The 26,739-nt window shown below is 37.4% G+C and overlaps 2 pseudogenes; both read left to right on the plus strand.

Annotated features, from left to right (window-relative positions):
* Positions 1-8,262: 8,262 nt before the first annotated feature.
* LOC123854041 (tyrosine-protein phosphatase non-receptor type 2-like) lies at positions 8,263-8,988 on the plus strand (annotated as a pseudogene).
* Positions 8,989-24,911: 15,923 nt separating this feature from the next.
* On the plus strand, positions 24,912-26,458 carry LOC123855644 (elongation factor 1-alpha 1-like; annotated as a pseudogene).
* The last annotated feature ends 281 nt before the right edge of the window (positions 26,459-26,739 follow it).

A 26,739-nucleotide genomic window follows, 5' to 3' on the forward strand; every position in this document is an offset into this window, starting at 1 on the left:
ATCCTATTAACTTTTTATACTTACTCAGTGGTGGGGTCCATAAGCAAAAGAATTTAACTCCTGATATCTTGAAGGGACCATACTCATTACCATGGAACATAACTCAGACAACCACCCAACTAGTTAGGACTTTTCTAAAGAATACAGGAAGCTCTAATAATTAATAAAAGAATTATTATTATTATTTGAAGATTTATGTATTTATTTGAGAGAGAGAAAGAGCATGCAGGAGCAGGGGGAGAGGCAGAGGGAGAGAGAGAGTCTCAAGTAGACTGCGCTGAGCATGGAGCCCAGCCCAATGCAGAACTCGATCTCATGACCCTGAGATCATGACCTGAGCTGAAATCAAGAGTCGGATACTTAACCAACTGAACCACCCAGGTGCCTCTATTAATTATTATTATTATTATTATTATTATTATTAGATTTTAAAAGCCAGGATGACAATGTTGGGAGCTTAATTTCTTGCTGAGAACTTCATAATGGAGAGTACTTATGTTCAAATTTGGGTCATTTTTATGTTATTGCTACTGTATTATTAGAGAATATTATGTTTCTGTTTGATTTCCATGTGTAACTCCTAGTGAGCTATGATGGACCCAAATTAGAATGGGAAACAAAATAAGTAAATTTTTAGCCTAAGGTACAACAGTACTTTGGAATGTTTATTTAATATGGCATTCTTACCCAATTCCCAATACCCAGTGGGGAAAAATCTAAATTGGCCACAGTGGAGCAGTGGTTGATATTTGGAGAAGAGCCTCATGAAGGAGAGGACTCACCTGAAGCTCATCTCTTTCCCGGAGGGACGCAACAAACTCTTGATGCCTTAAGTTGAGGGGAAAAAGCTTTCTCTCTTAGTTAAAACAGATCTATAGACTGGTTGTGATTTATGCACTGTCGTAATGGAACAAATATTTTTTCTCAGCATGTTGGGAACCTGCCCCCCAGTGCACTTAGATTTGAGTTTTTTTTTTTTTTTTTTTTTAATCAGGAATTTACTTTATCCCAATTGGCTAAGGCAGTTCAGTTTCCTGTCTGTTTGCTGTACTTAAACTTCTGCCCCACCCCTTTTATTACCACTGATTTAAGAATTTATCATATACTGCCCTAGACCAAATGTAGAGTTTATGACTCCAGTGTTCATGGGACTTGATTAGATCCAAGGCAGCACATATGGTGAAATGTGCCATCTCAACATTTTGTCAATTATGCCAATGTACTTGTGCCAAGGAAAGTGATTTCTCCCTCCTAAAGACATATGAGCCAGAAAGAAGTTCTTTGATTTCTTGTTTTATGTGACATTCTGTCTGCAATTAGCAGGCTTCCAGATGTTCATGAATTTTATATTCAACTTATATAGTCATTTATGTTTCCCACCAGAAAGCAGAGTGGTTTATGTTCCAGAAACTCAATCGAAAAACATTTCTTCCAACTTGAACTTGAAATGACTAAATATTTCATAGTGTAACTTCTAATTATAAATGTTCTGTGAGATTAGAGGACTTTTATTTTTATCTGGATAGTTGGAATTTTATCCACACTCAGTGAACAAACATTTGAAAATATTTCCTTCAGTTTGGAGCTGCTTGGATCTTTCTTTCTTTCTTTTTTTTTTTTCATTGATAGGATTCTTCTGCTCGCCTCCTAAAACTGTATTTGAAACTTCTAACCTCATTTCAAAAATCACATTTGTTGTGTTATATCTTCTGTTTTTCATAGGCTGTGAGGTTCTTGAGAGGCCTCTGCAATACTGAACATAGTGTTTGTTAGTACTAAATCATTCTCTCTTGAGATTCAGAGAACAGTTATTTATAGATCATTTGTTTTAACTGATTTCCTGTTTTAAGCACCACACGCTATCACCATTATCCAGGATTAAAACATGGAGGTGTCTCTTACGTTACCTGTAAAACTGAAACCTGCATTACCACTCTTGTTCTAAGCAGGTATCAATTTAGCATGGAGTCAGGTTGAATTAAGGTAGGGAAACAGCTAGATTTACCACAATCCTTTGAAACAAAGGAAGTTTCTTCTAAAGTCAGTTTTTGTTTACGTGTGCAGCAGTTCTAGGATACCAAAAATCAAACATTCTTTGTATATAACTTTGTTAAGGTTCAGATGCATAAAGCTATAACTTTGGGAGGTATCACTTGATTTTTTTTTTGAATGTCATTCTACAATATTCTTTACAGAGAGTTCTAACCTTCAAGGGATGAAGAACTATCTTCTAATACAGGCTGTTTCTTTTGAAGAGATTAAAAAAATTTTCCTTATATTGCATAAAATCTACCTTTTCCCACTTTAGTTCATTACTGCTAGTTCTTCACTTTAGAATAGCATATGATAAATTTAATTCTTCCTCCACATATACTTTCAATATCCTACCTTGGTCTTTCTCCTCTTCCTCGGACTCTCCCCCTTCCCTCAACCTCCTCCTTCCCGCCCCATCCTTCATTTTTCTTCTTCTAAAATGGCTTTATTGAGGTATAATTTACATACCATGAAATTTTTCCACTGACAGTATACATTATAGTAATTTGGGGTATGTTCATTAGAGTTGGGTACTCATCATCATAGTCCACTTTTAGAATATTTTCATCACCCCTAAAAGTTCCTGTGCTTGTTTGTAGTCCCCAGCCTAGGGCAATCACTGATGTGCTTTCTCTGTATATAGATTTAAGAGGTTTCATATAAATAGTACCATATCATATGAAGTCTTCTGTGTCTGGCGTCTTTCATTTAGCATAATGGTTTTGAGATTCATTCATGTTGTAGAATGTATCTGTAGTTTCTTTTTAATGCTGAATAGTATTCTATTGTACAGCTCTTTCACATTCCTTTTATCTCTTCACTCATTGATGGGCATTTGGATTATTTCCAATGTTTGGTTATTTTGAATAATACTTCTATGAATATTAATGTTCAAGTCTTCAGACGTATGTTTTCATTTCTCTTTCATTTCCATACTTAGGAGTGGGATTACTGCATTGTATGGTAAGTATGTGATTAATTTTTCAAGAATCTGACAAATGTTACCATTTTGTGGTGTTCCATTTTATATCCGACTGGAATGTTATGAGTGTCACAGTTGTCTCCTTATCTTTGCCAATGCTTAGAATTGTCAGTCTTTTTTATTATAGCCTTCTTATTGTGGTTTCAGTTTGCACTTCCCTAATGACTAATGATATTGAACATCTTTTCATGTGTTTATTGTGATTTATATATCTGCTTGGGGTAAATGTCTAGTCATATTTTCTTTGGTGGAATGTGTTGCCAGCTTTTAAATTGTGTTGTCTTCTTACAGTTTAGTTGGTAAGGGTTCTTTATATATCCTGGATATGAGTTCTTTGTTAGATATATTATGTGCAAATATTTTCTTCCAGTCTGCTTTATTTGCATTTCCTACTGTTGTCTTTTGAAGAGTGTATATAATTTTGATGCAATTCAAGTTATAATTTAATAGTGATTTTGTAATAAGTTTTGAAATTGGGTAATGTAAATCTTCCAACTTTGTTTTGCTCTTTAAAAATTGTTTTGGCTATTTTAAGTCCTTTGCATTTTTATATAAATTTTAGGGTCAGCTTATAAATTTCTACAAAGAAATCAGTTGGGAATTGGATAGAGTTAACATTGAATCTATAGATCAGTTTGAGGAGAATTGTCATATTAACAATAGTAATCTCTTGTAAACATAGAATGTCTCTCCATTTACTTAGGTCATTGTTGACTTCTTGCAGTTAAAGATGTGATTTCAATATACAGGCCCTACATTTCCATTGTGGAGTATATTACCCAGTATTTTATTCCTTTTGATGCTATTATGAGTGGAATTAGCTTCTCAGTTTTAGTTTTCAGTTGTTTGTCGGTCTTTGGTTGAAATTGATTTGTGTTTTTCTAGTTATTTTAGTTGTCAAAGTAGGATGAGGGAAAAAGTAGGATGAGCTTGTGTTCTGGGCTTCCTCTCCCCATTAAATGGCCTTGTAAGGGCTATCATTTTCTCAAGAGCACGGAATATTGATGAGAAGTTGAGTTACTTGTGTTCAGAATATATAAGTATTATATTTATTTTATTTTATTTTTTAATAAAGATTTTTTTTTATAAGATTTTATTTATTTATTCATGAGAGACAGAGAGAGAGAGGCAGCGGCAGAGGGAGAAGCAGGCTCCCCGCAGAGCAGGGAGCCCGATGTGGGACTCGATCCAGGACCCTGAGATCATGACCTGAGCCGAAGGCAGACGCTTAACCATCTGAGCCACCCAGGCGCCCAATAAGTATTATATTTATAAGTTGTATTCTTGTTAGGTGGGTCAACAGTCAGTCTATTAAGCTTAATAAACATCTCCCAGTCTTGATGAGGGTAACAAACCAGAGAGGTTATTGAATGGGATACCCATTCATCAAAAGGTGTGAACCCTGAGGGTCCTGTATATAAGGCCATCATTCAACAACCCAGAGAGTGATGAAAATTTGCTGCCTTTCAGTGGTTATTGAGATGTTACTGTGACCCTGTGTGAGCTGAGTAGTCTCTTTGTGACACTCCATGACCTGCCTGCTTCCTATGGCCCTATCATTACCCCAGGAAGCAAGAATATTCTGCCCATCATACACTTCCTCCTTCCCTTCATCAGCTGTAGGAGATCTTGCCCTTAAGTGACCAGATAGTTAACTCTCTCCTAAAATTTGTTATTAATTACTTATTAAATTGGGATTATTTGTTTTCCTACTAGAGTTCCTAAATTATTTATTTATTTATTTAAAGATTTATTTATTATTTTTATTTGACAGAGAGAGACACAGTGAGAGAGAAAACACAAGCAGGGGGGTGGGAGAGGTAGAAGCAGGCTTCCCACGGAGCAGGGAGCCCGATGCGGGGCTCGATCCCAGGACTCTGGGATCATGACCTGAGCCGATGGCAGACGCTTAATGACTGAGCCACCCAGATGCCCCTAGAGTTCCTAAATTATTTAATTAAAAAGGAAAACAATAACAGTCTTTTGTTCCCTGACCTCCTCTGTTGAATCTGGAAGGATCTTTGCATATTATTAAAGATTAAATTTGACCAAATATAGCAAAGGCCTGGGTATAATGGTTTAATAAAGGCTGGTTCAGTTGCTACCTACCTATCCATCTATCTATCTGTCTGTCCTACATTAAGAGGTCTGAAAAGTATTCTGGAGGTGATCAGAGATATTTTGGCTATTCAGCAAGTCATTGAGGAGTTAAAGCTCCTTCTAGCTGCTGTTCCACCATCTTTAGTATATGGCTCTGTCCCTATGCTTGCAATGTCCTCAGGCATAGCACCCATTTTCCTGGTTGGAAGAATAGGAGCATGTAGGGGCCAAAGGAAACATGCTGAGTCTGCTTCCTTCATCAAGCTTTCCTGGTGAAACTTCTCATGTGTCAGATTTGTGTCACTTGGCCAATCCTAGCTGCCTGGGAGTCTGGAAAGTTGAATAGTTAAAGCTGAGCATATTCTCAGCCAGAAAAAAAAAAAAAAATTGTGCTCCTCTTAGTAAATGTGGTAGATATTACCAGCGATTACCATATCTGATTCATCTGCCCTTCTGGGTATCGTGAAACCTGTAGTCCTCAGCCTCCTTTCCATAGGATCAGTTCTGGCCAATGAAATGTGAAAAGAAGTGACAGAGGTCACTTGTAAATGAGAAAGGGGCATTTAAGGGGCACCTGGCTGGCTCAATCAGTAGAGTATGTGACCCTTGATCCTGGGGTCGTGAGTTCAAGCCCGACCTTGGGCATATCGCTTGCTTAAAAAAATAAATTCGTTTAAAGTTTCTTCAATCTTGTCTTACCTGCTAGGATCATCCAGAGACTGTGTTTCAGATAGTACACCTACAAGAGTGTGGAGCCTTTTTTAGCTTGGTCCCCTTTGCCAGTCCACGTGGCACATATGATATGAGCAAGAAAGGAACTTTTGTTAAACTGAGATATGTGGTCTGTTACTGCAACATAGCCTAGTCTGTTCTAATTAATGTACTCAAGAAAAGGGGTTAGTATATATTGGCCAGGCAACTACCTGGATCTGCCACACTCTTCCACAGAGCCTATTTCTACTGAATCCCCAGAGCTGTGGTGGTTATCACTTTCCTTTCTATTATTATATTATGGACAAATTTTAAATATATACAAAACCAGAGAGAGTGATATAATAGCTCAATGTATATCCATCAATCTATGATCAATCCTGTTTATTTTTACTCTTACCCTCTTCTCCCCGCCCAGATTATATTTAATCAAATCCCAGTCATCACATAATTTCATGTATAAATATTTAAGTATATGTCTCTTTAAGATAAATATTTTTAATTTAACCATAATGCTATTTTCACAGCTAAGAAATTAACAATAATTCCTTAATATTATCAAACAGTGTTCACATTTCACCTATTGTCTTATAGGGGATTTTTTTTACAATTTTATTTGTTCAAATTGGGATCCGCATAAAGTTTATAACTGTGACTGCCTGATACATCTTTGAATTTAGAGATTAATCTGGATGTTTTCTCCTCTACTTCTGAAAGCACTGTCTTTTTTTTTTTTTTTTTGAGAGTTTCCTACAGTTTGGATGTTGCCATGTGCCCCCATGGTGTCTGTTAAATGTATTCATCTCTCTGTCCATTGCATTTCCTGCCTATTGCTAAATAGATCTAGAGACTTGATCAGATTGAAATTAATTAATTAATTGACAGGAGCATTTCATAGGTATACTTATCAGCAGGCATGTAGTATCTGCTTGTCTCTACCACCCCCTTTAAATGATTAAACACCCTAGAGATAGCTTCTGTTCTTGACAGTGTGGATGCATGAGGCTTTTGGTAACATTCTGATTGTATTGGCAGGGCCATACTATCAATTTCAGCACAATTGAATTCTCTCTCTCCCTTTTATCAGCTCTCTTGGAGTATAATTTACATAAATAAAAATCATACATTTTAATTGAACAATTTGATGAGTTTTGACAAATGTATACATTCATGGAACCATCCCCACAATTGAGGTATAGAACAATTTTATCATCCCCAAATCCCTTGTCTTCTTCCTGGGCAATTTCTTCTTCCTGACTCCATGCAACCAATGATCTACTTTCTGTCACTGTAGATTAAAATTTCATATAGACCATCCAGAGTTTCATAAAAATGGAATTATGTGGTATGTACTCTTTTGTGACTTCCTTTTTTTGCTCAGAATAATGTCTGTAAGTTTTATCCATGCTGTTGGGTGTATAAGTAATTTGTTCCCTTTTATACTTGAATAGAACTCTCTTGTTTGGCCATGCCAAAATTGTTTATCCATTCACAAGTTGATGGACATGTGGATTGTTTCAGGGTTTTGGCTATGAAAAAATTGCTATAAAAATTCCTGTACAAGTCTCTGAATGGATGTATGTTTTCATCCTATGGTGTAAATCCTAGAAGTGAGATAGCTGGGTTATAGTATTGGCATATACTCAACTCTACGAAAATGCCAAACAGTTTTCTAAAATTATAGTTGAGAAGTGTTATATTTTCATCAGAAATGTATGATAGTTCCATTGCTTCACATTTTTTCTAACATTTGGTATGTCAGTCCTTTTAATTTTAGCCATCTAATGGGTATATAATGGTATCTTTTTATATTTTAATATTTATTTCCTTAATGATTTATGATATTGACCATTTTTTTCCAAGTGCTTATAGATTTTTTTTAAAAAACATTATATATAGGGCGCCTGGGTGGCTCAGTTGGTTAAGCGACTGCCTTCGGCTCAGGTCATGATCCTGGAGTCCCTGGATCGAGTCCCGCATCGGGCTTCCTGCTCGGCAGGGAGCCTGCTTCTGCCTCTGACCCTCCCCCCTCTCATGTGCTCTCTCTCTCTCATTCTCTCTGTCTCAAATAAATAAATAAAATCTTTAAAAATAATTATATATATATCTTTATTTCTCCCTTCCTACCTACCTACCTACTTATCAATCATCGTCTATTTACTTGTACTGAGGGAGAGAGAGCGATGGCTGGACCCATCTGGGAGGACTTTCCTCGATGCCCCAAATGTTTCCCAAGTGCTCTGCCCTCTAGATGATTGGAATTTGAATGATTTTTCTGTTGTGTATGAGCTCTGAGAATTATTTATCTTACAGGTCTTTGGTTGTTTTTTATGTGCCTCATGAAATTTGATCCTACACTCCTCTACATGCACCACTTAGCCCTCAGCGGCTCTCCCTGGATGGTGCGGGGCCTGAGCCGCTCTGCTCCCAATGCCATGTCTGCCACTGTCCAGTGGGAGTTTGAGCAGTTGGATGCTCAGAATCACTAACAGCAGCTGTACTTGGAAATTTGCAGAGTCTCATAGAATGGCCAAGTTTCCAGAAAACAGAAATTGAAACAGATACAGAGATCTAAGCCCCTACGATCATAGTCATGTTAAACTGCAGAATGCTGAGAATGATTATATTAATGCCAGTTTAAGTTGCCATAGAAGAGGTGCATAGATGTTACAACTTAACACAGGGGCCACTTCCTAGTACAGGTTGGCATTTCTGGCCCATGGTTTGGTGGTGAAAGACCAAAGCAGTTGTCATGCTAAACTGAGTTGTGGAGAAGGAATCTGTTAAATATACCCAGTACTGGCCGACAAAATATGACCAAGAGATGCTGTTTAAAGAAACAGGATTCAGTGTGTAGTTCTTGTTAGAAAATGTGAAGTCATATTATACATCTACTGCAATTAGAAAACATCAAGGAACGGTGGAAAGAACTTTCTAAGGCAGACTTATGTCTTGCTTTTGATCATTCACCAACCAAAATAATGACTGAAAAATACAATGGGGATGGGATAGGCCTAGAAGAAGAAAAACTATACAGGACTGCTATACAGGACTGTCCTCTAAAATGCAGGGTACTATGGAGGAGAACAGCGAGAGTGTCCTATGGCAGCATATTCGAGAGGACCGAAAAGCTAACATGGCTCAGAAGGTGCAGCAGATGAAACAGAGGCTAACGGAGAGTGAATGAGAAAGGAAAAATTTTCCCAATTAAAAAAAAAAAAAAGGCAAGCAAAGAAACAAAAATTTTCCCTGAAGTCCTCTTTGAAGGAAAATTCTTATTGGCACAGTGAGGCCAAGATTGACAGACTTATAAATATCCATGACTTGAGAATATTCTGCAGCTATATACATTTTGAACCATTAATATGCAAGACCTGAGGCCTACTCCAGAAACTGAAGTGAAGTTTGATAAACCTGTAGATTGCTTCACACTAGTCTCTTTACTTTACATCCAGGGAACGGAGAGCACCACCAGCAGAAGACTTTGCAGAAGCCTCTCAGTTGATGTATTGTGAAGTGTTTACTGAATGTATGAAATGTAGAAAGATGTAAAAGATAAATTAGGAGAGACTACTTTATATTGTACTGCCATTCCGACTGTATTTTTATACTTTTTGGCAGCATTAAATATTTTTATTAAATTTAAAAAAACCCAAATTAGCCCTCAGCTCTATTTCAAAGGAATTTATGCAAATTTCTAGATGACTTCTCCTTCTTCTGCATCTTTTTCTTCCTCCCCCAACTGTTCCCTCCATCTCCCCTCCCCCACCTCTCTCCTCCTCTTCCTCTTCCTTCTTCTTTCCTAGTTTCCTTCTCTGCTCCACAACTTCCAGCCACCTTATTCTCCCCAAGCTCTGATCTTTGTTTCTTCAGTTTTACAAGCTTTTTTGCTCTGCTTAGGATTCTCTTTCATGATCCAGAAAATTCTACCAGGCAATTGTCTTAGATATTTTGCCCAGTTCTTAGTTGTTTAAAGATGAAGTTGAGTATGTTTCTTGTTACTCCAAATGGCCAATAGAGAAAATCCTACAACTCCTTTTTTTACATATCCTTAAGCTTTTTATACTCAGCTGAACCCTCAAAGGTTTACAGAATTTACTTGCCCTAAATTTTTTCCTTCTCCTTTACCTATAGTAAGTGTTCCTAATCTTCATTTTTTTTTTTCCTTTTGGCTTTACCTAATCTTTTCTCCACTTATTTTTGCAGAAGTCTGGAATCTTTCTTCTCTGAAGAAATAAACAGAATCCAGCATGAACTCCTTCAATTTTATTCCACCATCCTGTATGTCTCTTAAGGCATCCTGTTTCCTATTTTAAAGCGTAGTGACCTCATATGACCAATATTCATTAATTTTATTTTTTTAACTGTTTGTATTCATAGAATCACATTTTCCTTATTCTACCCTTCCATTTTCTCAGTTACCTTGTGTTCCAAGATTTCTTCCATCTATTGCCATGTCTTTATTTTGCCATTTAAAATTAATGCAATAATCTCCTCTTAGGTTTTCACCTGGCTGTTGATTGCCAGTTTTCATCTTTGAGCCAGCACATTTATGTACAGTCCTCAGGGTAACAGTTACCATGGCTAGATCCAACCACTGAGTCTCTTTTCTTATACATTTTCACCACTTATTCCTTCTAATATTTCCAGAAATAATTTAGGTTAGGGCTACTCATTCTCAGCCTTATTGTCATTTTAGGCCAGATAATTCTTAGTTGAGGGACTGTTCTGCGTATTGTGGGATGTTCAGCAGCATCGATGGCCTCCACCCACAGGATACCAGGAACATGTGACTCCCACTCCTCATTTGTGACAAAATGTCTCCAGACGTTGTCACATGTATCCTGGAAAGCAAAATCACCCTTGGTTAAAAACCGCTGACTTAGAACAACTTTCTCTGACTCTTTCAGAGAAAAAGTTTTCTTAGACTCAGTTTTCCCAGCTGTAAAATGAAGATAATGAAACATATTTCCCAGGGCTATTTTGGGGAATCAAGGTGATGCATGGAAGTTTTTAGCGTAGTGTTCGCTGAGAAAATGTTTGCAATTATCATAATAATTATTGACCTTTCTATCAATACACTGCTCTCCTCTTCTTACATCTCAGATATTATTTTATCTGTTATGTGTATATCTATAATGTATCTTGTTAATTGTAGTATTCCTTATCATTATCAGTTTAATTAATTTATCTAATTTATTATAGCATATGCATTTTACTTTGCATTTCTTACACTAACTTCTCTTTTTCTTGTCTCCTTTTCCTAAAAAATGTTGATCTTTGATACAATATCCTCTTGAGACTGTTGTCCTTTCTTCTTCCCTTTACATTAAATTAATTTAAAAAAAAGTGAATCTATATTTATTGTCATAAATCTTGTTTATATCCTTCTGTCTGGCTACTGTCCCAGTCACTTTACTGAAATTGCTCAGGCAAACATCAGCAGTATATTTTTATTTAAAGAATTTTCTTATCAAAGTTAAACATGCACACAGTTTAAATAGATTGTTTTCTCAAGGCTTATAAGGAAAAACAGAAAACACCATAAAAACAGCTATCCCTTCCCCCTTAACACCCCATCCATATCTCACTTCCTTGAGTCAATCATTTTTTATTATCTTAGATGATTCTTTACGTGTTCATATATGTGTTTCTGGAAAACATTCTGTGATGGTTAATTTTATGTGTCAACTTGACTGAGACAAGGGGTTTTGGTTAAACATTATTTCTGGGTGTGTCTGTAGGATGTTTCTGGAAGGGATTAGCATTTGAATCTGTAAATAAGAAGGGAATCAAAGATGTAAACTTAGGAGGCCCCAACTTTTTTTTTTTTAAGATTTTTTTTTTTTTTAATTTATCTATTTGAGACAGAGAGCATGAGAGGGAGGAGGGTCAGAGGGAGAAGCAGACCCCCCGCCGAGCAGGGAGCCCGATGGGGGACTCGATCCCGGGACTCCAGGACCATGACCTGAGCTGAAGGCAGTCGCCCAACCAACTGAGGAGGCTCCAACATTTAACAGGGTGGACCGAGGAAAAAGCACCCACAAAGACTGAGGATAAGGAAATTGAAAAGTAGGGGAATGATGAGTCTGAGGCACACAGGAAGCCAGGAAAGGAAAAGGAAATGAAAGAGTCACTTGGCAGAAGACTGAAAATGAGCATTTTGACTTGCCAGTTAGGAGATCATCGGTGGTTTAAGCGTCAGTAGTTTCAGAATGGGTTTTGCCAGTGTTCTACCTCTGATGCTAAGTGTGTATTTGATTATCCTTCAGATATTATCTAAAACAATTCTGTGACAATGTCTCTAAGTTCTTGCTGTGTCTTGGGGGTGGGGGATCTGGTTTAGTGACCTGAACTATGTGCTGTTTTAATGAAGGTAGCAAGAGCTCCTGTTTGTACACAGTTTTAAGTTGCATGCCACTGCGTTTGTGGAAGATCTGTGTTATCCTTCTGGATGGGTTTGCTGTCTTGCAGCAGCCAAGAGCAGGACAAACAAACAAGGCAAAGTTGCCACAGCGGTAGCAATGCAAACCCATTAGCTCGGCTTCCAGCACAGCAGGACCTGACAACAGGACAGGGAGGCATAATGGATTGAAAAACCCAAAGGTTGTTTACATTAGTTGTGAGCCCACCTGCACAGAAGCTACAGGTGGGGACCATGCCCAAGAAGTTCTCAAGGTCGGAGCAACTTCTTTTTATCAATAACTAATACTTGCACGTATCTGTTCTCAGTCACCCCTCTGCATAAACTACTCCCTGTTTATCCTCCTTTCTTGCGATAAGAATATCAAAATTAGATCATCTCCCTATTATCAGGACTTGGTCTTTAATTACAATGGAGGCATTTTTGTTGATCCATTCATGCTATTCTTAGTGGTTTTGATTTTTTATTATCGTGAGACACCAAATATTTCCAAACATCCACTCAAAGTGTTTGTTCCAATACCTGACATATACTTATGACTTGGCCTAATTACCTCCTCTACGACCTTACAGTAGATTTTCTTTTTGCCACTAATGACTCATACCCAGCACTTCCCATACGCTGGTTCACTGCATCACACATTCCAGCCTTCAGGCTAGCTGCAGTCGCTTCATTGTCTTGTTTGTTCTTCCATTTTCAGTTTTAAGGATTCTTTGATAGAGAGGACACATGAAAAATGAGACTTAAGATGTTCTATGTTCTCTCTGCCATCTGTTAACATTATACCATCTGTTTCGAATACCAATCTAACCCTCATTTTCTGGGCTTTTGAAATGCACAGAGTTTCTTTTTCTCCCTTGTATCCTTTGTGATTATGTTGTCAGAAACTTCCTGTCTTCTCCCTCCCTCCTTCCCTCTTTCTCCCTCTCTTTCCCTCTCTCCTTTCTTGAGTGGTTCATTCTCTTGAACAACAATTTTGTTTCTAAGACCAAGTGACCATACATATTTTTCATAGGAAATGTTTGAAAAATTTATTTAAATTCCAGGATACCTGATTGTTCCTGCTCAAGTTTCATTTCCTAAACTCTGTGTGGGCAGGTGTGCATGTGTGTGTGCTCGCGGGCGGGGACGCACGATGGGTGGTGGGGTGGTAGAAAGGCAGAAACCTGAAGATCTCTGGTTTGTGTTCTAAGTCATCCATCTTGACTAATGGCATCGCAGTCAGTCTGATTTCCCAAAATAGAAATTCTCACGTCATCTAGGACCTTGCCAATTTCTTATTCCTCCCATTCACTTAGTCCCAAACTGCTACTGATTTTACCCCAGGATAGCTCTCAAGACTGACCTCTGCTTTTGACTCTGCTGGTACCCACTCCCTTGGTCCAGGTTCTTCCAACCTGGGCAGTCCTGTGACTTTAGATCACACAGGCCCATTTTCTCCAATCCCTCCTTCACATGCCACCCGGCCATCTGTCTTTTCCCACATCCTCTTTAGCCCCATCACTGCTCCTGTCACTGCTGTTGATTACTTCAACATCTGCCTAGATGTTGTAACCAGCCCCGGGCCTCCCATTTCTGTAACCTCCAGAACTTTAAATTTTTCCTCCATCTTTTTCAGCCACCCACTCCCATAATCATCACCAGTCACTCTCCTGTCTCCCTAATCTTGATTTCAAACATTTCACTCTTATGTCGCTTCCTATCTTTTTAGTTTCCTTGTTACAGTATTTCTATTCCAGCAATTCCCCAACCTTTATGAGGCTTTCACTACATTGACCTTACCTCTTCTTCACTAGCCTTAATTTACTAATTTTCCTTTTTTTTCCCCTCTCACAGAATTAGTCTGTTCAAAGATAGATTTCCGGTTCCATAATTGGAGACAGAAGCTGATTTATTTCTCTAAATGAGTGGATCTTTACCTAGCATCTCAGATTCACAGATTGTAAAGTTTAAACAAGCTTTATTAATTCTTGTTTATCCTTTTGAGTCCTGGGAATGAAAAGAAATGATTTTAAGACAAGAAAAGAAGCTAGAGATTACAGTTCACAAATCTCTAGGCATGATTTGGACCATGTGACCAGAGAGAAGATGAATGGTTATTTGAAAAATTTAATAGGCAGCAGGTACAATAATAGCAACATGAGCCCAATGTATACTTTCTAGCTTAAATCTAGGAGGGTCATTCCTGTAAACGTCCCACCCATGAGGCCAGCTGGTTTCTGACTGTTACTGAGTAAGCCCAGACAAGTAGGGGTTATAGACTCCCCTTGGTGACTTTACCAAAGCAGAGGTGTAGACAAATTTAACCTACCAACTTTTTTTCAACTTCTAGCTAAAAGCAAGTAAAATATTTACATTTAAAATGTAGCTGTGACTCAGAACTTGCAACGACTTTAGCATTATGGGTGTTTGCTTGAGGGACCCTTACCAAGATAAGCCATCATCTTTATTTTTTTTTAATATTTTATTTATTTATTTGACAGAGAGACATAGCGAGAGAGAGAACACAAGCAGGGGGAGTGGGAGAGGGAGAAGCAGGCTTCCCGGAGAGCAGGGAGCCCGATGTGGGCCTCTATCCCAGGATCCTGGGATCATGACCTGAGCCGAAGGCAGATGCTTAACGACTGAACCACCCAGGTGCCCTGATAGGCCATTATCTTACATGACTTCTGAGCACTATTTGACAGAAGTGACCTTCCCTCCTTATGGCAGCACTTGTTTTCTAGGCTTCTATAACATCACACTCACTTAGTTTCTTCCTATTTCAATAGCCTCTTCTTTTAGTCCTCTTTTTTCCAATTCACTTTTCTCTACCAGACTATTAAATATTAACACACCCCTTGAAACTGTCCTCGTCTTTCTTTTTTTACTATCTAATAGTCTCCCAAGTGATCACTTCCATATTCATAGCTTTAAATAGTATCTATAGGTTAAGGCCTGTATCACCAATTCTTAGAAAACTCCAGTAGAATAAAGCCTTCATGACATTGGGTGAGTCAGAGTTTTTAATTTTTTTTATTTATTTATTTTTTATTTTTATTTTTTAAAAGATTTTATTTATTTATTTGAGAGAGAGAGAGAAACAGCATGAGAGGGGAGAGGGTCAGATGGAGAAGCACAGACTCCCCGCTGAGCCGGGAGCCCGATGTGGGACTCGATCCCAGGATTCCGGGATCATGACCTGAACCGAAGGCAGTTGCTTAACCAACTGAGCCACCCAGGCACCCCGAGTCAGAGTTTTTTTAAAGCAGGAGTCAAAAACCGTAAGCTACAAAAGAAAATATTTATAAATTGAGATTTATCAAAATAAAAAGAAACCATTTTTCCTCTGTAACAAAATGTTACAAAAATGCTATGGTGAGTGCTGTGAATTGTGTAAGACTGATGAATCACAGACCTTTACCTCTGAAACAAATAATACATTATATGTTAAAAAAAAAAAGAGAAGATAGTAGGAAGGGAAAAATGAAGGGAGGGATATCGGAGGGAGAGACAAACCATGAGAGACTATGGACTCTGAGTAACAAACTGAGGGTTCTAGAGGGGAGGGGATTGGGGGGATGGGTTAGCCTGGTGATGGGTATTAAGGAGGGCACATATTGAATGGAGCACTGGGTGTTATACGCAAACAATGAATCATGGAACACTATATCAAAAACTAATGATGTAATGTATGGTGATTAACATAACATAATAAAATAAAATTAAAAGAAAAGAAATAGATGGAGAAAATATTTGCAGAACATATATCTGATGAAGGACCTTTAATAAGTATATGTAAAACCTTTGCCATAACTTTCAACATAATTATTCAACATCATTTCAACAGATTCAAAATCATTTTGCATTAGGGAAATCCAAATTAAAACCACAAGGACTGTTAACTATAGAGAACAAACTGATGGCTACCAGAGGGGAGTGGGTGGGGAGGATGGGGGAAATAGGTGATGGGGATTAAGAGCACACTTATCATCATGAGCCCTGGGTGATGTTTGGAATTGTTGATTCACTATATTGTACACCTGAAACTAAGATAACACTGTGTGTTGACTATACTGGAATTAAAATTAGAAACTTAATAAAAATATTGTGAAAATAATACATGTTATAAAAAAATTAAAGGCTAATTGAATATAGTATAAAAAACACACACAAGGAGAAACCACTGTATACCTATTAGCATAACAAAAAGAATTGTGATTAGTATGCAGAATAACTAGAACTGTCATTCATTAATGTTGTGAATCTAAATTAAGACCCAGCCACTTTGGAAGACAATTTGGTGATTTTTTATGAAATTAAAAATACACATACCATGTGATCCAGCAGTTTCATTTCTAAGCATTTACCCAACATCTTTGTCTCTATCTACACAAAATCTACATAAGGTCTACACAAAAATTTCTGTATTGATGTTTATAATAGCTTTACTCATAATTGTACAAACTAGAAACAACTACATATTCATCTGATGAATATATAGACAAAATTTAGGTACATCTGTACAATTGAATACAAGCTAAAAAAAAAAAAGGACTGAACCATTTATTGATACATGTAACAATATTGGTGAATCTTGAATGTATTTTGCTAAATGAAAAAAGCCAAACTCAAAAGGCTACATAGTGTACAATCCCATTTATATGACATTCTGGAGAAGACAGACGTATAGATAGTAAGCAGATGTATGGTTACCAGGCCTGCATTCCTGTCCATTGTATTTTTCATTGTCAGATATAGAAGTTTTCATTTCTATTAGTTTGATTTGGGCCTCTTTATATTCTACGTTTTCCTACTGTTTGGACATATAGAATACAGTTACAGTAAGTGTTTTAATGTCCTCTTCTAACTTTAATATAGGTGTCAGTTCTGAGTCACTTATGATTAATTTTTTTTTTGTTATTGACAGTGCAGATCATGTTTTCTTCCTCCTTTTCATGCCTGGTAATTTTTGAATGGGTTTTAGGCATTGTGATTCCATTTTTTTTTTTTTTTTCAATTTCAGGTCTTGATTTTAAATTTTGTTATGTGGGAAACTTTGTTGGATGGCAGAGAAGTGTTTGTTGTAGGGATTGAGGTAAAGTCCTTTTGTGTGCTATATACAATGCCCTGTGGATCTTGAGGCTTTTCATTCTGGCTGGTATGACGAGGCACTCACTGTCCCTAGATTCTGTGAGCCCTATGCAGTGTTACCTCTTACCCTTCCAGGTGACTCTTCCTTCAGCCTTGGCAATTTCCTTTTACATACACACAGATTAATTACTCTGCTGCATGCACAAGATGATCATCTGCACATCTCTGGAGTCCTTTCACTGCGCAGCTGTATCCTCCCTAGTATGCTCTTTAAAAAAAAAAAAAAAGATTTTATTTATTTATTTGACAGAGAGAGACACAGCGAGACAGGGAACACAAGCAGGGGGAACAGAGAGGGAGAAGCAGGCCTCCCGCAGAACAGGGAGCCTGATGCGGGCCCAATCCCAGGACCCTGGGACCATGACCCGAGCTAAAGGCAGACACTGAATGACTGAGCTACCCAGGCACCCCCCTAGTATGCTCTTTTATAAACTCTACTACCTTGGTATCGCTGAACCCCAGTCTGTCTCCTTTTTTTTTTTTTTTTTTAAAGATTTTATTTGAGAGAGAGAGAATGAGAGACAGAGAGCATGAGAGGGAGGAGGGTCAGAGGGAGAAGCAGACTCCCTGCTGAGCAGGGAGCCCGATGCGGGACTCGATCCAGGGACTCCAGGATCATGCCCTGAGCTGAAGGCAGTCGCTTAACCAACTGAGCCACCCAGGCGCCCCCCAGTCTGTCTCCTTAACCTAGAGAACATACTCGTTTCTTTCTGGGCTTCTTTCTACCATGGACTGGAACTTCTCTCAGCACAGCAAACCTGGCAGTAAATCACAGGGTCCGCCTCATTTGTTTCCTATCTCTCAGGGATCACTGCCCTTTGTTGCTTGATATCCTGTCTTGAAAACCATTGTTTTATATATCTTACCTGGTTTTTTGGTTGATTAAAGTAAGAAAATAGGTCTTGTTCCTGTTACTCCGTCTTGGCCAGAAGTAGAAGTCTACAGTGATATGTTTTTGATTCTGCTGTGGTTCGTTTTTGCGTTTTATCATTGAATGAATTGGATTTTTCCTAAGGCTGTTTTTGTTTGTTTGTTTGTTTGTTTTTTCAAGAAATTCCTTGAGAGGGCCAGATGGAGGTCAAGGTGGTATTCCAGTTTACTGCTGTGCACAATTCAAAATTTCTCTTCCTCTCTGTTGCTGAAGAGCAGGCTGCTTCATTTACCTGTAGCTTTTACTTTTGATTTTTTAAAAAAATTTTTCTCTTTTCTTTCTTTCTTCTTTCTTTGCCTGCCTGCTGTACTTTCCTGAACCAAACACAGTTGAAGAGAATTTCATTTGCTAGCTAATTTTAACCCAGTTCTTGCACTCCATATGTATCAAGAGGTATACTTGGGAAACATCAGTATGAACCTCTCACTTTTACAAATGCATTTTGATAGCACATTTAGGTATGTTCTCTACTAGGGAAATTTCCCTCTGAAGTGAAATTCAAAGGTTCTTTCCTATTCTCTCCCTTAACCTCAGCTGCTTTTGATAACCATTATGTGTAGAAACTGGGAATTATTCTATCTTCATTGGAAATAATGTTTGCCTTAAAAATTCTCCTTGTTGTTTTTGGATGTTTCCTACAAGGAGAAAGTGAGATGCTGATTTATGAAACTTGCTTATTGATGGACTCATCAATTTTCTAGAAAATTAAAAATTGAGGGACCACCTGGCTGGCTCAGTCAGTAGAGCATGTGACTCTTGATCTCAGGGTTGTAAGTTCAAGCCCCACATTGGGTATAGAGATTACTTAATTTTCTTCTCCATGATAATTTCTCTTTAGTAATTTTTAAACAAAAAAGCTTGTATTTCTAATGTAAAATTGTCATTGCCCCAAATTACAGCATATATAGAATTCATGTCAAAACTATGACAACTTAAAGCATGAATTAAGCATCATATCATTACTTCATATATATTTCTAAAAAATTATTCCAAATATACATTCAGATTTACATTAGAATGTTGACATCCTGATACTATTAAATTAAAAATAACAATAATTTTCATTTCTATCTATAAAAGGAATCATTTCTTTTTAAAATAATGTCATTAGTGAGACAGTCTCATAGAATTAGATTTAGTAGGGATCAAACTTTAATGTAGATCACATTTTATCTTCTACCAAAGACTTGAAGGGAAAAAGTCACAGTGGGTCTTCAAAAATTAGTGTGGAGCTTGAGTAATGAGCTCTGTTACTACTTCCAGAGATGTTTCAGAGTCTAGTCGTATAATGTGTATATCAGAGTTTCTTCCAACTGCTGCCAAAAATATGTATATCCTACAAGTCATTTACATCATTTTTATCTATCAATCTATCTATTAAATTATTTTCTATCACCTGGACTGGCTGCCTGTTTAAGTTACTGTTGAGCAAAGAACATGGAGTTCCCAGTCATGATGTCAATTTTCTCTTCCCTGTGTACAATGGTAGACCAAAAATGCATTGCACCAAGATGGCAGTCATCCAGACTTGATTTCCAAGACTACTGTGACAACCTGGGAGTACTCAGTTAGACAGCCTTCTTTGTACAATACACACAAGGTGATGATGGCCTCTTTGATTTGTAGCAGCATCTGTCATTGCAGAATCTGTGCTATTCATAAGTTTGTCATTTCATAGTTTCATCTGAACCTTTGATTTACTTTCTCCATTACTGCTACTGATGGCCAGATGCCCAGCACTCTGATTTTTAAATGTGTTTCTCAATTTTACCTAACATTGTTGTTCTTTGCTCAGTAGTATCTGTATCTCCTCAATTATTGTGTGGATTGCAAATGTGAAAATCACCCATGTCAACCATTACATAGAATCAGGATCTTTGGAACTAACTTGTATCTGGGGTTAACTCATTTATTCAAAAACTCTTATGAAATGCCAACTGTATTTTAAGCACTGGGAATACATAGATGAATTATCTCTGTGTCAAAGCCTTCTAGTCAAAGGTGGTCAGAAATCTATCTGTTGTCAAATGAAGTTTCATTTATTACCTTATTGAAATGAGGGAGACCACACACTATGGAGAATCATGAAGCTTCATAATAAAAGGGTGTTAAGAAGGATTTATTATAGGATTTGTGCTTGTGTCAGGTGATTTTTGAGGAATGTTCAAGGAAGGAGGGTTTGCTCTGGGTTGGGTACTGTCAGGGAGTGGGGTGGTTAATTTGATATTTTAATGAATCTCACCTAGAAGGCAGGAAAAATAATCTGAGGCTAAGCCTATAATTGACAAAGAAGCAGTTGTTATTCTTGTTAGCTGGGAAAAGATGTTGTTTGGTATTTTTGTTGTTTGCACTGTAATCTTGCTTTGTCTTTGTTCCGAGAAGATCATAGAATGGTCTTTTTTGTCTTAGTTTATAACAGTTACAGAGCTACCTTGTCTGACATCAGTGCCCTTGCATTTAATTTCAAGAAAAGAATGCCATGGTTCATCTGTAAATGCCAGGCCATCAACTAGTAACACCAAGAACTAGGGTTAGGTGAGTTCTTAAATGTCAGTTTGTTTGATTCATTATCTAGTGAGAAAGATAGGCCCTTAATCTGATCATTAGAATAATAATAATAATAACAGTAACAACAGCAGCAATAATGATAGTAACAACTAATATGTATTAAGGTTTTATGTTCCAGGCACTGGTCTGAGCACTTTATATGTATTATTTCATTTAATTCTCATGACAGCCCTATGATGCAGATACTGCTATTACATTATTCCTGATAATGGATGTGGGAACTGCAGTTTGGAGAAGTTAAGTGATTTTCTCCAAATTGCATAGCTTTATGTAGTGTTGACATCTATAGGCAATCATATTCAATTGTTCATGTTCTTACACACTATTTTAAATATATACTGCAGTGAAGTGTTTTGTGGTATGGTGGATATTGTTGGTGTTCATCTCAGATCCCCTTTACTGGTCTGGTACGCTCTCCCCCAGTTGCCATGAGTATGGCTATGAGCTGCCTTTTCCTTGCCTTCTCACTAGGGAGATAATACTCCTTAGGACATCCTCTGGGGTATTAATTGTGATTGATGGGTGAGTGAGGGGGAAGACTGGTGGTTGGGAGTGGCTGGGTGGGGGAGATGGTCTCTTAGAGTGGGATCTACCCTGTGATGCAGTTAATGCTCTATTATTGTGAGTTATTATATATTATTATTATAGAGTTCCCCAGGAATTGGGCTAGGCTAGAATCCAGCTGAGACCCAAGGCCAAATTCTTGCCTGGTTTTTTCCCCTGCCCTGTCATATTTCTTCATCACTCCCTTCTGTCAGAGAACACTCTTGTGATAAACCCTACTTATGTAGTAGTCCCCAGCTCAGACTCTTTGTAGGTGATGGATGGATGGTAACATTCATTAGTGATGTGGAAAGATATCAACATGGCAGCAGAGAGGAGAGATACCTGCGCTTTCCTGGCAGGAATAGGTTGAGGGATGGTATCGGCCAGAGCAGTCTTCCTAGATGAAGCAACTCCTAAATGAATTCTAAAAGCATGAATTGGATTAGGCAGGTGAAGGTATCTTTGAAGTCAGCCACTTTATTCGTTAAATCTGTGCTAAAGAATAAAGAGTAGAATGTAAAATTTTGCTTTGTGATTAAGTTAATATCCTTGCAGGAATTTTAGTTTTAAAATTCTTACACTTAATGTGATAACATTTATTAAGGGAACAGGAAGGGACATTTACATTCACTTAACTACTTAAATGTGAAATTTATGGTATTAGGGTGTTTTCCCATGTAGTGCCTCCATTAATATTGCAACCCAACACAAGAAATGAAATTCAGAGATGAAGGAAATTCTTCAAGTTTTATATTTTAAATTCATGCAGTTTGCCTTTTAAAGTATACTTTATTGGGCACGTGGGTAGCTCAGTTGGTTCAGTGTCTGCCTCTGGCTCAGGTCATCTTCCCAGGGTCCTGGGATCTAGCCCTGAGTCAGGCTCCCTGCTCAGCGGGGAGTCTGCTTCCCCCTCTGCCCCTCCCCCTGCTTGTGCTCTCTCTCTCTCTCTCTCACACACACATGAATAAATAAAATCTTAAAATATATATATATACTTAATTTAGGCATAATTTACATGCAATAAAAGGTGCATATTTAAAGTATAAATTTTGATCAGTTTTGACAAATTTCTGTGTCCATTTAAATCTGCTACCATTGAGATGTAGAACATTTATATCACCTGAAAAAGTTTGGTTGTGCCTTTCCTGGTCAGGTCGCTCCAATATTCAGCCCCAGCCAAACATTGTTCTGATCTGTATCATTATAGATTAGCTTTTTCTAGTAGATTTCTGTTTTGTTATGCCCTAAAATACATTCACATTTTAAAAATATTGCCATTAAGTAAAATTAGCCACATTTTATGGAAATTTCTTGGATTTATTCTACAGTTTTGTTTAGACATACCACAAAGTATCCCAGAAAAACTCACATACTAATTCAAGAAATATTTTCTGATATTTTGAGGGACTTGGCAGAAATTTACCCAAAACAGAATTGCAACGACTTCTTCTGCTGCTTCTTTCTTTCTTTCTTTTTCTTTCTTTCTTTCTTTCTTTCTTTCTTTCTTTCTTTCTTTCTTTCTTTCTTTCTTTCTTTCTTTCTTTCTTTCTTTCTTTCCTTCCTTCTTTCTTTCTTTCTTTCTTTCTTTCTTTCTTTCTTTCTTTCTTTCTTTCTTTCTTTCTTTCTTTCTTTCTTCTTTCTTCTTCTTCTTCTTCTTCTTCTTCTTCTTCTTCTTCTTCTTCTTCTTCTTCTTCTTCCTTCTTCCTTCTTCCTTCTTCCTTCTTCCTTCTTCCTTCTTCCTTCTTCCTTCTTCCTTCTTCCTTCTTCTTCTTCTTCTTCTTCTTCTTCTTCTTCTTCTTCTTCTTCTTCTTCTTCTATTGCAACTTCTAGTGATAGTTTTTTTCTTTTAAAATCTACTGTAAGACCCTGATGGAGCTCACAAAAGGGATGCGTGCGTGCATGTGTGTGTGTGTATGACTGACTGTAGGGGCTTCTCTAGGTGCATAGAGAATGAACAAGGGAAATGGAACTTTTTGTTGGCCATTATGCCAAGACATACATGATTCTGAAACAATGTCCCATAATTGATATTCTCACATATTGATAATTGGTTTTACCTTTATGTAAGCAAAACATAAATGAGAATGCCAAAGTCAAAAATTTCATTTTTTTCATTCTAATCATTTAAAAAATATATTTGTAAGACTATGAAGAGGATGAAATTAATACTTCTAAATATGAAAAGTTTTTGATAGATCTTGGTTATCTTTACTGAGAACAAATGGAGCTAATGTGAAGCAATATATGGAAGCTGAGTTGTACTAATCTGAATGTTGTAAGAGGCAGTGAATTGTAGATTGTTTTGACTAACTTGGTGATACATGGAGTTATGAATAAACTACTGTGTTTTGTTTTTTGACAAAAAAACAATGGTTCAAGACAAATGTACTTTTTACCACTTACATTTTAATTGTAGCTTTCAGATGTTTTACTGTATGATGTTTAAAAAATTTTTGTATAAATTTAAAACATAAAATACCTCAAAAGTAGGAGTCACAACTTTAGGGCATACTGTGACATAAATTTTGCCTTGTGTTATCAATCAAGGCCTCCTAGCCGACAGTCATAAAATAAGTGCTAAAGAAAATATGGTAAATTAAATTTTAACTATTCATATTCTACATCTTTGCATTTTACTAAGTCAGTGGGATGTTAGCTTGATGTCAAATAAATAAATAAATAAATACATACATACATACATACATACATACATAAACAAACAAACAAACAAATAAATTTTAAGCACCAAGGGAAGAAAGAGCAATAGATTCCTAGTTGATAAATCATAAAATATAAAGAATTAGAACTTACTTATAATTCTACCACATGGAAACAACTGTTAATATTTTGACAAACATAATTTATTTTAAAATAGTCATATAATACAATCATAATATTTTGTACCTTGTGTTTCACATACCATCTTTGTAGCTTTCATTTTTTTCTTACTGAATTAATTATGACTTTCAGTACAATAATGAATAAGAATTGTAAGAGAGGGCATGCTTACCTTTTTCTCAATTTTCAGGGGAGAGTATCCAGTTTTCATTATCACATATAAAGTTTTTTTGTAGATGTTTATTATGAAGTTGAAGTTTCCTTCTATTCCTAGATGGCTAAGAATGTTTATTATAAATGGGTATTGGATTTTGTGAAATGCTTTTTCTGCATCTATTGAGATGATCATGTAGTTTTTGTCTTCTATTCTCTTTATGTGTTTTATAACATTAATTGGTTTTGGAAACTAACTTTGCAATTCTGGGATAAAACTTAGTCTTTTTGTACATTGTAGACATCAATTTACTAATATTTTATGGAGGATTTTTGCATTGTATTCATAGGAGATATTGGTCTGTAGTTTTGCTTTCTTGTGCTATCTTTATTTTGTTTTATGTTATTTTTTTTTGGATATTAAGGTAATTGTGGCCTTAAAGAATGATTAAGAAGTTCTCTCCTTGTATATTCTGGAAGAGATTGTCAAAAATTAGTATCATTCTTTTTTTTCCGCAATGGGTTTGCCACCAGAACACAGGTGTCGTGAAAACCACCACTCAACCTAAACCAAAATGGGAAAGGAAAAGACTCACATCAACATCATTGTCATTGGACACGTAGATTCAGGCAAGTCCACCACTACTGGTCATCTGATTTACAAATGTGGTGGGATCGACAAAAGAACTATCGAAAAATTCGAGAAGGAGGCTGCTGAGATGGGAAAGGGCTCCTTCAAGTATGCCTGGGTCTTGAATAAACTGAAAGCTGAACATGAACGTGGTATCACCATTGATATCTCCCTGTGGAAATTCGAGACCAGCAAGTATTATGTGACCAATGCCCCAGGACACAGAGACTTTATCAAAAACATGATTATAGGCACATCTCAGGCTGACTGTGCTGTCCTGATTGTTGCTGCTGGTGTTGGTGAATTTGAAGCTGGTATCTCCAAGAATGGGCAGACCCGTGAACATGTCCTTCTGGCTTACACACTGGGTGTAAAACTAATTGTGGGTGTTAACAAGATGGATTCCACTGAGCCAACCTTCAGCCGGAAGAGATAGGAGGAAATCGTTAAGGAAGTCAGCACCTACATTAAGAAAATTGGCTACAACCCCGACACAGTAGTATTTGTGTCAATTTCTGGTTGGAATGGTGACAACATGCTGGAGCCAAGTGCTAACATGCCTTGGTTCAAGGGATAGAAAGTCACCTGTAAAGATGGGAATGCCAGTGGAACCACACTGCTTGAAGCTCTGGATTGCATTCTGCCACCAACTTGTCCAACTGACAAGCCCTTGCGTCTGCCTCTCCAGGACGTCTACAAAATTGGTGGTATTGGTACTGTCCCTGTGGGCTGAGTAGAGACTGGTGTTCTTAAACCTGGCATGGTGGTCACCTTTGCTCCAGTCAATGTTACAAGTGAAGTAAAGTCTGTTGAAATGCACCATGAAGCTTTGAGTAAGGCTCTTCCTGAGGACAATGTGGGCTTCAGTGTCAAGAACGTATCTGTCAAAGATGTTCGTCGTGGCAGTGTGGCTGGTGACAGCAAAAATGACCCACCAATGGAAGCAGCTGGCTTCACGGCTCAGGTGATTATCCTGAACCATCCTGGCCAAATCAGTGCTGGATATGCCCCTGTGCTGGATTGTCACACAGCTCACATTGCTTGCAAGTTTGCTGAGCTGAAGGAGAAGATAGATCATCGTTCTGGAAAAAAGCTGGAAGATGGTCCCAAGTTCTTGAAATTTGGTGATGCTGCCATTGTTGATATGGTTCCTGGAAAGCCTGTGTGTGTTGAGAGCTTCTCTGACTATCCTCCTCTGGGCCGTTTTGCTGTTCATGACATGAGACAGACGGTTCCTGTGGGTGTCATCAAAGCAGTGGACAAGAAAGCAGCTGGAGCTGACAAGGTCACCAAGTCTGCCCAGAAAGCTCAGAAGGCTAAATGAATATTATTCCCAATACTTGCTACCCCAGTCTTAATCAGTGGTGGAAGAACGGTCTCAGAACTGTTTGTGTCAATTAGCCATTTAAGTTTTTTTTTTTTATTATGTTAAGTTAATCACCATACATTACATCATTAGTTTTTGTTGTAGTGTTCCATGATTCACTGTTTGTGCATAACACCCAGTGCTCCATGCAGAACATGCCCTCCGCCATTTAAGTTTAATAGTAAAAGACTGGTTAATGATAACAATGCATTGTAAAACCTTCAGAAGGAAAGGAAAATGTTTTGTGGACCATTTGCTTTTTTGTGTGTGTGTGTGGCAGCTTTAAGTTATTAGTTTTTAAAATAAGTACTTTTTAATGGAA

Source organism: Mirounga angustirostris, unplaced genomic scaffold (assembly GCF_029215605.1).
Source record: "Mirounga angustirostris isolate CCGP_5_RB_7025 unplaced genomic scaffold, mMirAng1.0.hap1 SCAF_7, whole genome shotgun sequence".
Lineage (NCBI taxonomy): Eukaryota > Metazoa > Chordata > Mammalia > Carnivora > Phocidae > Mirounga > Mirounga angustirostris.